The sequence below is a fragment of the Pagrus pagrus genome (assembly GCF_965226575.1).
Source record: "Pagrus pagrus genome assembly, chromosome: 18".
NCBI classification, from domain to species: domain Eukaryota; kingdom Metazoa; phylum Chordata; class Actinopteri; order Spariformes; family Sparidae; genus Pagrus; species Pagrus pagrus.
The window spans coordinates 4,261,091-4,273,472 of record NC_140202.1 but is presented as its reverse complement, the minus strand read 5'-3'; the positions used below and the strand labels follow the sequence as shown (position 1 = coordinate 4,273,472).

The following is a 12,382-nucleotide window of genomic DNA, read 5'->3' as shown; positions in this document are numbered from 1 at the left end:
GGAAAGGAGGAGATGGAGATAACTGAAAATCAAAATGAACCAATGACTCGAAAAGAGGAAAGAAGGAAGAGCGAGACCAGAGGTAAAATAAAATGAAGTGGTGAAATGACAGTGGAAAATAAGTTCGTGCTTCGCTTCACCATTTGAATGACAATATTGTTGGCCTTGTTCAATGCAAATGGACTACGGAGTTACGACAAGTTCGAAAGACTAATGGTGTTATGTAATGCAGATATAGTGTGTCTGCAGGAGACGCACTGGGACAATGAAATTGAATGTCAAATGAAGAAATTATGGAGAGGTCAAGTATTTGAGCTTTGGCTCTAGTAGGGCTAGAGGTGTGAGTGTGTTGATTAAAAGAGGTAAACAGGAAATGGATACGGTTATGTTAAATAAAGACAATGAAGGAAGGTGGTTAAAAATACAATTTTTAAAAAGTTATGTGCTAATGAATATATATGCGCCAAATACTGAAAAGGAGCGTGTTATTTTTTTTAAGGATATGTTTGAAAATGCAAAAACAAGTGATATAGTAATGGGTGACTTTATTGTCAAACTGTTTGTTGGATGGGAATGAGGGTGGCGAGTGGAAGGCTGATGCCTCCAGATCTCTGATGAGACAAAGAATGTTAAAGCTATGGTCTACGATTTGAAAGATTTGTTATTATTATTAACATCATTTAGATGGTGGTTATGACCCAATAGTACCACCCACACAATGTGGAGAGTAAAAGGAACCAAAAAAATCCATTCTCTCTAGTGTCTGTAAAACTGAAAAGAAATTGACCAATAGGAGCCATCCGGCCCGGATGGCTCCTATTGGATCAATTTTCCGATCCAATCCTCGCTCACTCTCCTGCTCCTGCCTGGTCCCGACCCACTTCCGCATTTGAAACTACAAGCGGACAAGAGGTTTGTTTTGCCCTGAGCAGTTCAGCTGCCTCTGCTCGCCCCACCGGCAAAGAGTCAAAGAAAGAAAGTCTGTCACTGAAAAGACACAAAGCGAGATGTGAAACAAAGAGGGCTCAAACCGAATAAACATCGTCATCATTTGAACGGTGGCGAAAGGTCCGTGAAGATATGGACCCGGTGCTGATACAGCGGCGTTTCTGTTGAGCAGGTAACCTTTGTCTTTATTGTGGATGTTGTGACACAGATAACTTTCATGCCGATGCTGCTTATGACTGTGAAAGCTGTCGTTAGTTTGTTTCTGTGTTATTAGACGGTGTCTGTCTCTGCAGTATTGTCAACACTTGTTTACTTGTTCGACGGAGACGTTAGCCTCTATGCTAGCATTGTAAGCTAACATTGCTAACATGTTCACACCAAATCAGCCTATTTATTTGCTCGTGGCAGCTAAATGAAGCAGCAAGTAAGATGAATGAAGGGATGGATGAAATCCCAACGCAAAGCGGAGGGGTTTCGGATTTATTTCCGGTTTTTTATCTTATTTGTCCGGATTTATTTCTCCATAACAACCTCCCGCCCGGTCACTGCTCGGCTGTTTTGCTAACCCTCCTCCCGGTCTTGTCCGTTTGTTTTCAACGAAGCCTTTGCTAAATCAATATGATGGATTATCATAAACGCGTTACGATGTGTGTATTTGTGTGTCTTATCTGTCATAAACAAGAGATTACGGTTTACGGACACGTTTGTGTTGCGGTCTGTGTGAGTCTCGGAGCAGCTGTGTGTGTCCTAGCTGCTGTCTGGTGCTACTCAGACAGCAGCTGGGACAGAGAGAGGATGTGATTAACCAGTTGAGGCCGAACAGGAGTCCAGGGAGTGATGGTCTGACTGGAATTTTTTATAAGGTTTTTGCTAAGGTGCTTAAGCCGATTTTGTTGAAGGTGTTCGTAGAAATGGAATGTTAATTAAGAATGTCGGAGTCCATGTCGTTAGCAATAATAGTTTTGATATTTAAAAAAAGGTGAGAGGAACGATTTCGAGGAATTATAGGCCAATATCGTTGCTAAATACTGATTATAAAATATTTATGAAAATATTAGCAAATAGAATTAAATCTGTTATAGGATCAATCATAGCGCCATCTCAGGCTTATAGTATTCCTGGTAGAGAGGCATCGGACATTATAAGGACTGTGAAGGATACGGTAGATTTCTTGAAGCTAACAAACAGTAAAGGAGTGCTGATGTCAATTGATTTTGAAAAAGCTTTTGACAGAGTCAAGCATAAGTTTATGTTTGGAATGTTAGGAAAAATGGGTTTCGGAGTTAGACTGAGAAATTGGCTCAAGTTGGTGTATAATAGTGCAAGAGGAAGGGTTAAGATTAATGGAATGTTGACTGATGTGTTCAAGTTAGATAGATCGGTAAGGCAAGGATGCCCGATGTCGGCAATGTTGTACTCTATTGTTGTTGAAGCTTTGAGTATTATGTTAAAGAATGATAAAGAGGTTGAGGGTATTGAATTGCCAGGAGGGAAAACGTGTCTAATACAACAGTTCGTGGATGACACGACATTGTTAGTAAAATATATGAAGAGTGTTAGAAATGTTAGATAAATTTGGGAAAGTATCAGGAGCAAGAATCAATTTAAAGAAGTCAGAAGTATTACATATTAATATAGAGAGTCCGCCTCAGAGCGAGATGGAATTAAAAATCCAAAAGGAGATACATTAAGATTCTAGGATTAAATATTGGTTCAGATAGTGTAATGGCGAGGGATGAAACATGGATAAGTGTATTAAAAAAAAATGGAAAGCACTTTAAATTGGTGGAAAATGAGGTCGTTAAAATTGAACAGGAAAATAATAGTTTTGAATATGTTGATTTTGTCTAAAGTGAATTATGTTTTAGACGTATTAGACTTGCCTGTATGGGTTATAAATGGAGTAAATGAAATGGTGATGGACTTTATTTGGGGTTCGAAAGTAACAAGGATTGCTAGGAAAACGATAGGTAGATATAGTGAGGGTGGATTACAGTTAATTGATATTTTGAGTAGGATGAAAGCTTTTAGAGTGAAGCTGATTAGAAAATATTTATATGGTGAAGTGGATTATGGTTGGAAGAGTTTGATGGGGTTTTTCCTGAATATGGTAATGAATATAGGTGATGGAGTGCTATTGATGAAAGTTAAAAAATCAATGAGCGAAGGTTTGCCTCTCTTTTATAGAGAATTTTTTGTTGCACAATCGGAGTTCCTGGAACATGTAGAGTATGAAGCAGAGTCTGTGTGTATAATTAAGGAATTATATATTTATTTAAAAAAAATAGGTAACTAAGGATGGTAAAATGCTATATAATAGTAATATGATTAGAGCTAAGTTAGTCCAAGTGAAGGATATGAGGTGTTGCCTGGTTTTCTGCCAGAAGGTGTAGTGATGGAATGTGTTAAGGAAGTTAATGAACCGATAAGACTACAGGTAATGAGAGACTATTATCAGGTGGTGAAACAGAGTTTGTCGGAAGTATGGAGAAATAAAATAATGTTATAATTGTGGATGTCAATTTCCAGTATTGATGTACAAAGAGGGAGGTAAAATAAAAGAACTATGCGAGATAACATGGGCCTTTTTTGGGGTGCAAGTGTGGCTTATGGCCATACCACTCTGAACACGCCCGAACGTCAGTGTGGAGCCGAACGGAGAGAGAGCAGGTTGTGTGTGTGGGAGCTCACGGTCTCCATCTTTTTTTCCATCTTTTTTCACGAAAACCTTGTTTTCCGTGTCACTTTGATTTAATATTTTTGTGTGGATTCCCCCCCCCCCGACGGTGGACTCACTGCTCGGGGGAGGTTAATATAACTTAATTACCCTCTTATTGATTGATTGATTGACAGCATGGCAAACAGAACACGGAACGGCATGACTATGAGTAAAGCTAAGAGTCTTACTGATTTGGTTGCACCCGCACTTTCCCAGTGAATCCTGAAAAGGACTCACTGGGGAAAGTAGAACAACAAGGTTTTTGTGATTACGGATTAAATAAGGAGGGAAACGTGGTGGAAGGAGTGCAGGAGTCGAGCGAGGCTGATTTCGCCAGTCTTCCGGGTTGGAAGACGGTGGAAAACAAAAAAAAAAAAAAAAAAAAAGAGAACGGAGGTGGCAGCCAAGCAACAGAGGCTGAAAGCCAGGGCAGCGACTGGCACGGCAGGCGCTGCGCCTGCAAGAGGGGCCGCGAGCGCAATGGGACGCAGCGTGTCATTTAAGGCTGGCGCACCGGGGCATCCAGTGGCATGGAGGGCAGGAGCCGCAGAACCGGCTTCCATTTCGGCGGGACTAGAAGGAGCGCATGGCAGAACGACGGAGACATCGGCGGGGCGAGGTGGGGCTCCAGCGGCTGCTCCAGGGGAGGCAGCGGCCGGAGGCATGCCGGAGAGAGCGGCCGCTCTGCTAGCTGCGAGGAGGGCTGGGAGCGCGGCCGGAGGAGCCGCGGCGAACCAGCCTGCGGCGCCTGCAGCACAACAAACGGCATACGACAAGGTACTCACAGTGATCCTGGAGCTACAAGGGACTGTTAACATCTCGGCCTTGGAGCTGATGCGAGCTGTGAGGAGCCTGTGTGGGGGCTTGGTGGCCTGCCGTGCCACGGGCTCCCGCACCTATGAAGTGACTGTCACATGTTAAAGGTAAGGAGAGAATCCTAGATGGCTTTAAAATTGGTGAGACAGCGGTACACGCCAAAGGGTTATGTAACGACAAGTTGGTTGTATCGTTTTTGAATCTGCCTGCATACATTACTGATGAGAAAATTATCAGAAAACTAGAGAGCTGGGGGGTGGGAGCCGTCTCCCCGATTAGGAGGAAGATGTGGCCAGGGACCAGAATAGCTGACGGCACCAGGTTTCTCAAAGTAAAATTCAATGATAAGATCCAGAGCCTGCCTTACTCTGCAAGATTTGAGACGGCATTAGGGCCAGAATAATTCAGGGTCATTCATGATAGACAGGTGAAAGTGTGCAGGATGTGCCTTCAACCGGGGCACATCCTGAGGGACAAATATTAGTTCTGGATATCGTGAGTAATGTATGGAACGGCAGATTGATAAACATTTATGCACCTAATGAAGAAACAAAACGCAAAGTGTTCATTAAAAATCTATCTAAATGGATCACCCCGACCACAATTATAGCAGGAGATTTTAATATAATCTAAACACCAAAGGATGTGGGGGGAAGATCTAAATTCAAAAATGACACCAGCCGCTTTGTGCTTGCAGATTTATGTGAAAGACAAAACTTAATCGATGTCTTTAGAGCCTTAAATCCTCGGAAAAAACCTACAGCAGGGTGCAGGTAGTACAGGGCCGCAGCTCCTGTTCCAGGATTGACCTGCACACACACACCTGCAGCAGGTTGGCAATCAGCGCCTGTTTATAACCCCGCTCTCCACGCTACCTGCTGCCAGATGATTACGTCGACCAGATGTGGTAGATGGCTCAGCCCGAACCAAGCGTTACCAAACTTCTAATGTCTTGTGATTGCCTTAACTAATACTTTGTTTCTGCCTCCAGTGTACACCGGTGACCCAAACTCTGCCTGTGACTCCGCTCTCCCCGCGCCTCTGCAGCGGACAGTCTGCCCCGGCCGCATCTCCGCTGCCACACGCCACACCGCTGCCAGCGCCCCGAGAGCTACCTGGTCTCCTCCTGCCACCTCTCGGACAAGGACTCTCATCACCACAAGCTGTCCTCTGGTTCCTTAAATAAAGCACCTATAACAGTTCATCCTGCCCTGTGTCCGCTTCTGGGTCCTACTAAATCCTACCAAGTGTAACATATAAACTATAGCAAAAGCAAAAATTGGAGGAAAAAAAGGGAGGAAGAAAAATTAATGAATGTTCTAACAGAAAAAATAAACAAAATAGACACAGCCACAAAAATAGAACTGGAGGAACTAGAAAGAACAAAAGAAAAACTAACTAAAAAAAAATGGAGTGCCAAGCAGCTGCACTCAGGGCCAAAGTAACAGACCTTTTACATGGACAAAACTACACGGCCTACTTTCTAGTGTTAGAAAAATTTAAAGAAAACCACCATTCATAAAATTAAAAATGAGGCAGGCACAACAGTAAGTAATATAGATGAAATTGAAGAGACAGTGGTGAGATTTTATGAAAATCTTTTTTAAAAAAACCAAACAGTCAACAAAGAAAAGGGGGAAGAACTACTAAAAGGAATCAAAAACGGGCTTAAAAGAGATGATAGGAAAAATCTAGAAGAAAGGATAACTGAGGATGAGGTCGTCAGGGCCATAGCCGGGCTATCAAAGGGCAAAAGCCCGAGGGAAGACGGCCTCACCTCAGAAGTATATACAGAATTTGAATTTTACTTCGCACCATTATTAACTCAACTATACAATGAAATCATAGATAGGGGCATAACCCCAACAGGCTTTGTGGGGGGGATAATCAAATTACTCTAAAAAAGGTGATAAAAATGACAAAAAACTACAGGCCAATAAGCCTACTTAACTCCGATTATAAAATCTTTGCTAAAATCATCACCAACAGGATGAAGGAGGGGATGCTGTACGGCTGTAGGCTAGTCACGACATCCCCGGCAGAGATATAACTGATTCAATCATGGTGCAAGGAGCAAGGAGCGGTCAGGGGGATGGAGGAGACCGGTAAAGGTCTCCTCCTGAACCTTGACTTAGAAAAAGCATTCGACAGAATAGACCATAACTTCATGTATGGAGCTCTCAACAGTATAGGTTTCGGACCGAAAATAATTAAAATGATTAAACTACTATATCAAAACGCAAAATCCAAACTCAAACTAAATGGAAGAATAACAAAAGGGTTCCAAATAGGCAGGTCAGTGAGGCAGGGGTGTCCTCTGTCTCCCCTGCTCTTCTCGTTCTGTATAGAAGCTCTGGTGACCGCAGTCGCAAACGACGGCCGCATGCCAGGGCTACCTGTGGCAACAGGGCTGAGGAGGGTCACTGTCGTCCCGTTTGCGGACGACGTGACCATCCTCGCCTCAAAGCCACAGGAAATAGACAGGCTAATAGAACACGTTCAAGCCTTCGAGGCAGCCTCGGGGGCAAAACTAAATACCAAAAAAAACAACTTATTAATGGCAGGTAGGGAGGGGGCAAACAAGTGGGGATTTAATTTAGTAGATAAGCAACTGAAAGTGTTAGGAATTATTGTGGGCATAGACGGGGATAGGGCCACAAAGAGTAATTGGGATGGGGTAATTAATAAGGTGAATTACATTGTTAACAGGTGGAGGCCTCGTGGTCTTAGCCTGAGAGGAAAGGTAACAGTGTGGAACGCTTTAGTAGCTTCCACCCTATTAAATGTGTTGGTTACCTGCGAGCTGCCACAATGGGCATCAAAAGCTTTGCAAAGCACCCTCTTCACATTCCTGTGGAGAGGGAAGGGAAATTCGATCACTCACAAGGTGTTAATTTGTAATAAGCGGGAGGGGGGCTTAGGACTAATTGATATCAGTGCCAAAAAAGACGCACTAAGGGTGAAATTAATTCGAAAGTTTCTCGATCCGGACAGGCAGTACCCCTGGGAGGGCGCGATGGCTGGCTGTTTGGCCCAGTACGGTGAGGGGGATGTGTACAACTTGTGCACTCTCCCTCCCAGAAAAGCCTGCGGCCGGCTACCGCTGTTTTTTCAGGAGGTGCTAGATGCGTGGGGCAAGTTGCTGCCCCGCCTCAAGCCAAAGGAAGTGAATAGAAGTAGCAATGCGCTGTTACCCTTCCTCCAGACTCCCTTCCTCCAGCACGGAGGCAGACCGCTGATCTCTAGGCCAGGTGATTGACGGGGAGGGGCTCTTTGATTTTCAAAGAGCCAAAGCTTCACTGGTTAGGGGGAGGATTAGCTTTAGGCCGGGGCACATTGGAAGCATCGGTGCTAGAGTAGACAGGGCCTTGCCGGACTCCTGGAGAAGAGCTCTCTGCACCAGAGGGTCGGTGCGGGAGCCCCGGTTGGGATTCCTCCTCTGCCTATCACCCACATCCACCATGCCTCTCATAGAGGCAAAAACCAAAGTGCTTTATAAGCTCTTTGCGTCCGAGCTGTGGAGACGACCTACCTCCGAGGCAGCTTGGAGGGGGGGGTCTTCCCTGGCTCGGACGTAGAAACAATCTGGAAAAATTTCAACGTACCCCATAGCAACCATGATCTGAATTTCAAGATCAGGCACAGGAGGGTCTACACCGGGGTCATCCTGCACCAGATCCACAGGGAGCTCTTCTCTAGGTGTCTGTGCAGTTTGTGAGATAGGGGATGAAGATTTATGTCATTTGTTTGTGCACTGTAACAATCTAAAAAGTTTTCACTCCTTTTTGTTGCAGTTGCTGCGCGCTCACTGTCATTTCCAACCCAGTTCACTCACACCATGGCACTTACTGTTCGGACTCACACATAAAAACACACTAGCAAACACCATTCTGTCACTGGGCAGGCAAGCCACATGGATCAGAAGAAACAACTCACTCCACAAACACAGACACACAGAAGTCACTGAAATTTGGAAAATCACAACACGCAGCCATTTCAGGACCCTGGAGAGCGCGCAGCAACTGGATGCACTGGTGGAGGGAAGTTCATTTTGCTTTAAAAATGAGTTGGGTGATTTATGTTTTTGTTTCGATTAAGTTGAGTGTCTTGGGTAACAGGTGAAGGGGAATTTGAGTCTGTTTTGTGTTTTTTACATTTTGGGTTTAAAGCTCTGGTCTACGATCTGAGAAAGGTTTGAAAAAAGCATCCCCCCCACACACACACCCCTCCCCTCTGTGCTCCTTAACCCCTCCCCTCCGAGCTTGTATCGCTCTCCCCTCGGAGTCCCGCGACACACCCCCTCCGGCTGCAAGCTTTTTTTTTTTTTCTCATCAACAACTTTATACCTCCCGCAACAAGCTTTTTTTTTTTTCTTTTTTCTTCAACGAACTTTATACGTCCCGCAACAAGCTTTTTTTTTTTTTTTTTCTCTTCAACGAACTTTATACGTCCCGCAACAAGCACCAAGAGCAACGAGCCGGCAGAAACCAAATACAGCCCAGCTTTGAATGCGGAGTAACGATGTCGGATTCACAGATAAAGTTATTACAATGCACGTTGAAACTAACGTAAATCTTGTAAGTCATTACAATGTCCACAGCTAAGCTCCACAGCCAGGCTAGCGTAACGTCATTAGCATGCTACAGCTACGTTACCTTACAGCTACGTTATAAGTTACAACAGCTAAGTTAGCCACTTCTAAAAGTTACCGAGGGCCAAGAGACTAACAGATGCTGCCGTCAGCTTTCATCACAACGATCACTTCCACATTGTGGCTGAAAAACAGACCTGTGTGTGTCCCAGCTGCTGTTCGGTGCTACTCAGACTTGTTGTTAGCTTACAATGCTAGCATAGAGGCTAACGTCTCCGTCAAACAAGTAAACAAGTGTTGACAACACTGCGGAGACAGACACGTCTAATAACACAGAAACAAACTAACGGCAGCTTTCACAGTCATCAGCAGCATCGGCATGAAAGTTATCTGTGTCACAACATCCACAATAGAGACGAAGGTTACCTGCTCAACAGAAACGCCGCTGTATCAGCACCGGGTCCATATCTTCACGGACCTTTCGCCGCCGTTCAAACGATGACCCGATGTTTATTCGGTTTGAGCCCTCTTTGTTTCTCATCTGGCTTTGTGTCTTTTCAGTGACAGACTTTCTTTCTTTGACTCTTTGTCGGTGGGGCAAGCAGAGGCAGCTGAACTGCTCAGGGCAAAACAAACCTCTTGTCCGCTTGTAGTTTCAAATGCGGAAGTGGGTCGGGACCAGACGTGAGCAGGAGCAGGAGAGTGAGCGAGGATTGGATCGGAAAATTGATCCAATAGGAGCCATCCGGGCCGGATGGTTCCTATTGGTCCATTTCTTTTCAGTTTTACAGACACTAGAGAGAATGGATTTTTTTGGTTCCTTTTACTCTCCACATTGTGTAGGTGGTACTATTGGGTCATAACCACCATCTAAATGATGTTAATAATAATAACAAATCTTTCAAATCGTAGACCATAGCTTTAAGCAAAGGGGGAGACACAGTCTCCCCTGGAACTTAGCATTTATTGTCAGTCTGTTCATTTTCTTTTTAATGTTTTGTAAATAGTCTGTGTTTACTTTGTTTTTTTCCCCCTTTCATAGCCTGCTCCACACCTTTTTTGGTTGATTTTGATTTTCCTTTTTGTCAATTTGTGGGATGACTAAATGCCGTTCCACTCATTGTGTTATGTGTTTATTTTCACTTTTTGCATTATTTAAGTTTGGAGCATTTTTCATTTGGATAATTTTCTTTTTGGTTCTTAATGTATGGTAAAAATTAGTTCCGAGTTATTCTTTTGTGAACACATTCATGTCTTTAAAGTTGTTTGTTCGTGGAGTTTTAAAAGAAATGTACAGATGTATAATCAATGTAGGCTATAAAGAATATTTTCATAATAAAAGATAAAAAAAAAAAAACAACACGCCCAGTAACTTCCAGTGGCTGCAGCGTGGTGTAGAGAGAAGCGAGGAGAGAGTGGCTGTGTGCTGGAGAAAAGGAAAAAACAAGAAAGTGAGAGGAAACTGTTGCCCCAGCAGCAGATGCTGTCAGGTGGGACAGTCTCCTGGAAAAGAGAAACCAAGACGGACTACACGGAAACAAAACTGGCTGTGGACTGGACAATGAGAAGTAAAATGGCGGAGCGGAGAGACCTGCGGCTGGCTGAGGTGGGCAGTGAGGAGAGGAGGTGTGGGGAATGCCGGTGAGAGTGGTCCGAGGAGCGGAGAGAGGAAAGGAGAAGGTAGAGTGGTGGAGACGCCGCACAGTGGAGAGCGCCATAGTGAGGCAACGCAGAGGGCACCAGCAGCAGCGGAGGGGGAGACCGAGGCGGGGACGAAAGTGAGAGGCAGGTGGGAGCGGGGAGGTGGTGCGGAAGGAGCTGGTAATCAATGTGGAGATCGAGGGCGATAACATTTCCATGCTGGACCTTTTTAAAAGCCGTTGATTTCACCTGTGGGAAGGTGCTGGGATGCAGGATAAAGGCGGAAAAGAGGTGGAAGCTGACTATGAGCAGTATGAGGGGAAAAGAAAGGCTGCTGGACAGCTTGCTGGCGACTGAGCTGGTGAGAGACACCAGAGTGGTGTCTTTTCTAAATCTACCATTGTACATTACGGACTAGCAGATCGGGAACAAGTTACGGCAGTGGGGAGTGGAGCCGGCGTCAGCAATACGCTGACGGAAATGGTCTGGGACGGAGGTGTGTGACGGAACGAGATTCTTCAAAGTCCGGTTCCTGGAGGCCATCTCGTCACTGCTTTACAGCACTAAGTTTGAAACAGTAGAGGGGTCCGAATACTTCCGTGTCCTGCATGATCAGCAGGTGAGGGTGTGCAGGCTGTGCCTGCAGCCTGGGCACATTGCAAGAGACTGCCCAGAGTTCCTCTGTCATCACTGTCAGAGGCAAGGACATAAGGAGGAGGAGGGCAGCGGTCGGCCAAGCTCGGAGACGAGCCCCACAGCGACTCTTAGGCAGGGGAGAAGGAGTGGAGCAGCGGTGGCGGCAGGAGGCAGTGTCAGACGAGGAGAGACAGCAGGGCAAGAGACTATGTTGCAGCAGGACTGGTGTGAAGTGTGGAGAAGTGAAAACCCACTCATGAGGACTTATTCCAGACAGCAAGCAGTGAAAGGATCCCTGTGAAGGAGCAGGATCGATTTATGTTTGGTTAAGCAAGGACAAATGCACAGCTTCCATGGCGCGCGCTATACATTTAATTTCCTAAGTGACCATGCCTTTCTGTTTGTGTACTTAGGGGAATCTAAAAGAGGAAAAGGAGGTGGTCTGTGGCATTTAAATGCAAAATTATTGGAACAAGATCGGATTGACGACGACGACGACGACGACAGGTTGGGGGTTTTACATGCAGAGCTTAAAATGATAGAAAAAAGAAAGTGTGAAGGAGCAATTGTGCGGAGTAGAGCACAGTATGTAGGGGCGGCTGTAGCTCAGTGGGTAGAGGAGGTGACCCTGGCTCCCCTGGGAGGAACTGAGCTACATGCCGTATCCTTGAGCAAGATACTGAACCCCGAAATTGCCTTCCCCTGGCCTTCACCCATATGAAAACTGAGATTGGCTCCAGTAACCCCCGCAACACCCTGAAAGGGGGGGAATAAAGCGGTAACATCCCTGCGATCCTCACGGAAAAAGCGGTTAAGAAAATGAGATGAGAGCACAGTGTGCAGTGGAGGGAGAAGGGAGCACAGCCTTTTTTTAAACCTAGAAAAAAATAAAACAGGAACAGTGTTACATCAGTAAGTTGAGGGATGAGCAAGGAGATGAGACAAATCTTAGTGGAGAGGGTTTATAATTTTTAATCAAAATTTGTTTTCATCAGAAGGTGTGGAGAGGGACGTCATGGAGGACATTCTGT

At 45.1% G+C, this 12,382-nt stretch overlaps 1 protein-coding gene and 1 long non-coding RNA gene across 3 annotated transcripts in view; one reads left to right on the top strand and one right to left on the bottom strand.

Moving 5' to 3' along the window:
- LOC311273922 (uncharacterized protein) overlaps positions 1 to 9,992 on the bottom strand; it is a 28,198-nt gene extending 18,206 nt beyond the window's left edge. Inside the window, exon 1 of one of the 2 annotated variants that reach the window (XM_084381216.1) lies at positions 9,501 to 9,992. The gene's annotated coding sequence lies outside the window, so the exon portion shown is untranslated. Of the gene's footprint in view, positions 1 to 9,271; positions 9,308 to 9,500 lie in introns of those variants that run through there. The other variant, XM_084381217.1, reaches the window with a different exon arrangement.
- Positions 5,301 to 5,685, top strand: LOC311273864. The gene is made up of 2 exons (XR_014624709.1): positions 5,301 to 5,390; positions 5,475 to 5,685. It is a non-coding gene; the product is annotated as an uncharacterized lncRNA (long non-coding RNA).
- Positions 9,993 to 12,382: the final 2,390 nt, after the last annotated feature.